The sequence below is a fragment of the Eurosta solidaginis genome, chromosome 1 (assembly GCF_040869045.1).
Source record: "Eurosta solidaginis isolate ZX-2024a chromosome 1, ASM4086904v1, whole genome shotgun sequence".
In the NCBI taxonomy this organism is placed as follows: Eukaryota; Metazoa; Arthropoda; class Insecta; order Diptera; family Tephritidae; genus Eurosta; species Eurosta solidaginis.
In genome coordinates, this window is record NC_090319.1 from 186,167,580 (window position 1) to 186,173,224 (window position 5,645).

Here is a 5,645-nt window from a genome sequence, read left to right on the forward strand (position 1 = left end):
AAAACTGCACATGTAAATATTTCATTTCCCAAATAAAAAGCATAATATTACTCATAGCTAAAAATGTCCTTTTCGACTCTATATTTTTGAAAGTAGGGATACAATCACCGAGAGCTTTAGGTGCATGGTTTGCAAATGTTACTCCAGTGTAGAAGAAATTTGGACGTCTCTAAATAACACACAAACAAAAACTTATGGGCGTGCATAGCCCTTCATTAAAGGACGTTTATATTTAAAAAATTTACTTGCGTGTATCTATCGAATTTGACCCCTTCCCTAATCATTTCAGCTCCTTATTATTTTGCCCCTTCACCTCTCCTTTTTTCTTTTTGTTCGCTTTTACCAATTGTTTTTGTCAATAATGTCAAACAAAGTAATTGACAATAAACAAAAATCCAGCATTATCAGTGATTTGCACCAGATGGCGCAACACTGAATAAATAAAGTTGGTAAAAAGGAATAGAAGTAGCAAATTTGCCAGTCAAACAAACCACCGCTGTATAGCTAAATAGTTAGCACAGCATGCCTAAAGCGTACTGATGATGAAGGCTTAGCACCCTTCGAAATGGATCTATCTGCGCAGCTATGGCAGGTTGTCTGAAAAATTTTCTACTTACTATTCCAAAAACAAAATACAATTTTTCAAATTTAGAAAAATTAAAAAATAAGAATAATTATGATTGAAAAAAATTATTGTTCTGGCATTGAGCTCGAATCGAACCTTGAATCGTTCCCTTTTACCTTCTCATATCGTCCTTCTCTTTTTATCTTAACCTTTTTCTATCTTCATTCATATATCTACCCTATCACAATCCGTAGTCCTAATCATATAGACACACACAAGATTTTTATATGTACATAAATATGTATGTATTCTATATTAAATTTTATTTATAAAAACAAAAGAAAACAATTACATATATGTAACATCAGAAATAATTAATTTCAATAGCTCTCACAGACAAACTAAAAATCTAAAAATAAAAATAAAGTTATATATGTAGCTTAGTGAAATAATGTAGAATATAAAGTTTGACTTTAGTAACTTTTTATTATGTTTTATTTTATTTCGTTTAATTCATTTTATTTTATGGTATTTGAGTTTTTATATATTATTTAATTTATTTTAAAATATTAAATTTATTTTGTTATAATTCTCATTTACTTTATCTTATTTTTTACAATTTTTTTTAAAATTTGATTACAACTTTTATTATTTTATTTCATTTTTCATTATTCTATCTTATTTGATTACAATTTTTATTATTTTATTTCATTTTTCATTATACTATCTTATTTGATTACAACTTTTATTATTTTTTACCATTTTTCATTATACTATCTTATTTGATTACAATTTTTCTTATTTTATTTCATTTTTCATTATTCTGTCTTATTTGATTACAATTTTTACTATTTTATTTCATTTTTCATTATACTATCTTATTTGATGGGACTCAAGCAAAGGCCATCTGTTAATTGGGACAGACGCAAACGCCCACCACGTGCAGTGGGGTAGTTCCGACATAAACACTCGGGGTTAGTCACTTTTTGAGTACCTTTTAACAACTAACCTTGTAGTTTGCAATGTAGGTAATGAACCAACTTTTATTACTAAAAACCGTAGAGAGGTTATTGACCTCACTATTTGTAGCGAAAGCGTTTATGGGTGGGTTAAAAAATGGCGTGTTCTTGAGGAACATTCCTTTTCAGACCACCGCTATATTGAAGTAATGTTAGAGTTCTTCGTCGATCAGCCCATTGCGAGACGTAACCCACGTAATACAAACTGGGAACTACATAATGAGCTGTTAGCAAGAGAACTACCAGAACTGCCTCTCATCAACGATGGAGCTAGAGGGTCTGGTAGAAACCTTCACATCGGCTTTCTCAAAAGCCTTAGAACAGGCCTGTCCATTGCCAAAACCGCGCGGTAAGCGTAAACCTCACTGGTGGTCCCATGATCTGGACCTACTTCGTAAATCCTGTAGAGAACAGTTTAACAAAGCCAAATTCTTTGATAACGGGTCACAATGGCTAGAATACAAGGACAAACTAAGAACCTACAAAAAGTCCTGAGACAAGCGAAGAGAACTTCATGGAGAAACTTCTGCACTGGAGTCGAAAGTGTCGTGGACACATCCAGGCTACGGTGCGTGCTTTCTAAGACGCAAACAGCTATTAGCTTTCTGCGGAGAATGGTACCTGGACCAGCACAGAAGGGGAAACTCTAGAGTTGCTCCTGGACACACATTTCCCGGGAAATATGACAAACGCACCGGAAGTACCTGCATCAAACCAAGCTGTGAATACACCCATCACTGAGGAGAGAGTGAGGTGGGCAGTCAAAAGTTTTAAACCTTTTAAGGCTGCTGGACCAGACGGGATTATACCCGCTCAACTTATCTACTCTTTGGAGGTATCAGCCAACTGGCTGCGGCACATATATACCGCTTGTTTGGCTATGAACTATATTCCGTGTGCATGCAGGAGCGCCACGGTCATATTCATTCCTAAGGCAGGCAAAGCCTCTCATTACGAGCCGAAGGACTATAGACCTATCAGTCTTTCATCCTTCGTACTCAAGACCCTAGAGAGAATAGTTAGCGATTTTCTCACTACAAGCATTGATAGGAATCTCATTTCGGACTATCAACACGCGTACACCAAAGGTAAATCTACGGAGACTGCGCTACACAGCCTAGTCTCTACTATAGAAACATCCTTGTTCGAAAAGGATTATTGTCTTGTGGCCTTCCTAGACATTGAAGGAGCATTCAACAACATAAGTCCAGACGCCGTTAACATTGCTTTAACTGATCTGGACGTAAATAGACCCCTAGTGGGACTAATTGATCAACTGCTCAGGGGAAGGAAAGTGCTCTCCTCACTGGGGAAGGTTGAGGTAACACGATTTGTCGCAAGGGGCACGCCCCAGGGTGGTGTCCTTTTCCCCTTACTATGGAACCTAACGGTAAACTCGCTATTAAGAGATACTAGTTGGGGGAGCGGGAAGGTCGTGGCATATGCTGATGACCTAGCGATTATCTACAGAGGCAAGTTTCCTTTGTGCGACTTGATGCAGGTAGCATTGCGAGAGGTTTCCTTGTGGGCTTCCCGATGTGGACTCAGCGTCAACTCCGATAAAGTAGAGCTTGTCTTATATACCAAACGATACAAAATACCATCGTTGAACCTACCTGAACTAAATAGGGTGCGCCTAAGCCTGGCAGATAAAGCCAAATTTTTAGGCGTAGTTTTAGACAAAAAGCTGAACTGGAAGGACAACGTTATCCAGCGACAAAAGAAAGCGTACATTGCATTATATACGTGTAAAAGAGCCATTGGCAAAAAACGGGGACTCACCCCCAACATATGCAGATGGATTTATACCGCGATTATCAGACCCATATTGCTGTATGGGGTAGTCGTATGGTGGCCAGCCTTAAGCAAGGCGTCAAACCTAAACTTGTTGGGTAAAGTCCACAGATCCAGCATGATAAGCATAAGCGGGGCTCTAAGAACAACGCCTAGCGAAGCTCTTCAGGTCATTCTTGACATCTTTCCACTGGATCTGGCTGGTCATCGAGCAGCGGCAACGTCAGCCTGCGTCTAAGGGGTTGTCGTGCTGGAAGAACAGGACCACAGGACACTCAAGTATACTAAACAAATACAGTTTTCTCCCTCCTAGCACGGATCGCTGTGCGACCACAACAGTTGCGGAAACCAACTTTAAGATAAACATACCCAGCATAGATGACTGGACGGAGTCGGACAAGTGCCTTGCTATGGGCAACAGCATTTCCATATACACGGGCGGCTCCAAGCTAAACGGGAGAGTTGGAGGTGGAGTATACTCAAGGGACCTTGACCTCCAGCTCTCATTCAGACTACCCGACCACTTCAGTGTATTTCAGGCAGAAGTTGCAGCCATAATGGAAGCCGCAGCTAGGATAGGGACATACATTGTCGGCAAAGAAATTTTTATCTTCAGCGACAGCCAAGCTGCCATAAAATCTCTGGGCTCCCACTCGTTCAATTCTGAACTAGCACTAAACTGTCGCCGATCTCTTCAAGAGATGGCTCAACAGAACCGTGTACACCTCACATGGGTCCCTGGACATAGGGATATCGAGGGAAACTGTATTGCAGATGAACTCGCTAGGCAGGGTACAACCAAGCAGGTTCTTCCTGGACAAGAACGCTTAGGTATGCCCCTGTCCACATGCAAGCTAATGCTAAAAGAGCACATCTACCGTCAAGCCGACGAAAGATGGCTACAAACACCGGGATGTCGAACGTCGAAAGAAACCTGGCCTAAATGGGATCGTAAAAGGTCCCGTCACGTTTACAACCTAAGAAGGGATACAATTTCCACACTTGTAGGGGCACTAACGGGTCATTGCCTCATAGGTAGGCATGCAGAAAGGCTAGGAGCGCCTTATCGTCGTTGCTGTAGGAGTTGTAAAGAAGATGAGGAGGAGGAAACGGTGGTTCACCTCATTTGCAACTGCCCAGCGCTAAGCGGAGCACGGCAGCGCTTTCTGGGAGCTCTATTTCTTGATATTATGAGTCAGGTTGTGGAGCATGACGTCAAGGACCTGGTAGATTTCATCAGGTCCTCAAAATGGTTCGAAGAGGAGAGGTAACGGTGTTTTTCGTGGTATCACAACGGGCCTAGTACTACTGGCCTAAGTGTGCCCTCGGGCAGCCACCCCAACCTAACCTAACCTAACCATCTTATTTGATTATAATTTTTCTTATTTTATTTCATTTTTCATTATTCTATCTTATTTGATTACAATTTTTACTATTTTATTTCATTTTTTCATTATACTATCTTATTTGATTACAATTTTTACTATTTTATTTCATTTTTCATTATTCTGTCTTATTTGATTACAATTTTTATTATTTTATTTCATATTACAGTTTTTCTTGTTTATTTCATTTCATTTAATTTTACTTTACATTATTTTACCATACTATTTTTTTATGATTTCAATTTTTAAATTTTGATTGGAAAATAAAAGTCCTTGGTAAAACAATACTGTAAAGGCACTAAAATATGGGTATTTGTTATATATGCATAACTTTTATTTTCCGATTGAAATTTGTTTTCCAATTAAAATAAAATAAACGAAAAATAACTAGTTATTACTAACAATTTGTATAATAAAATAAAATATTATTAGCAGTCCCTGACTTTAAAATGTGTATAGAGAAGTTTTACGGACTATTATGGGATTCAAGGGGTTGTGTAGCGCAACATATAGCTTCTCCAACCCAATTGTCAACCTCACCTTCGAGCGGCGAATCCCGTTTCACTAACAGACGAGGCTCTGGCGACCCCAAGCTCCTCATGGAACTTGTGGGTGGGGAGGGAGGGATGGCCTGAAGGTTCAATGGGGCCATATAAATCGTTCCCGAGATGGTCGGGCCAGCACCTTAATGGTGCTGTGTTACCGGAGCGTATCGGATCTGTATCCGACAAAGGACCATCACATCGATAACACTCCCCAAAGCCTTCGGGGAGTAACCTAATCGCTACAACAACAACAACAACAACGGACTATTATTATACTAACTAGCATATTTTTATAAGGAATTCAGTCTTTGGTTCAATTATAATTAAAGAAAATTAC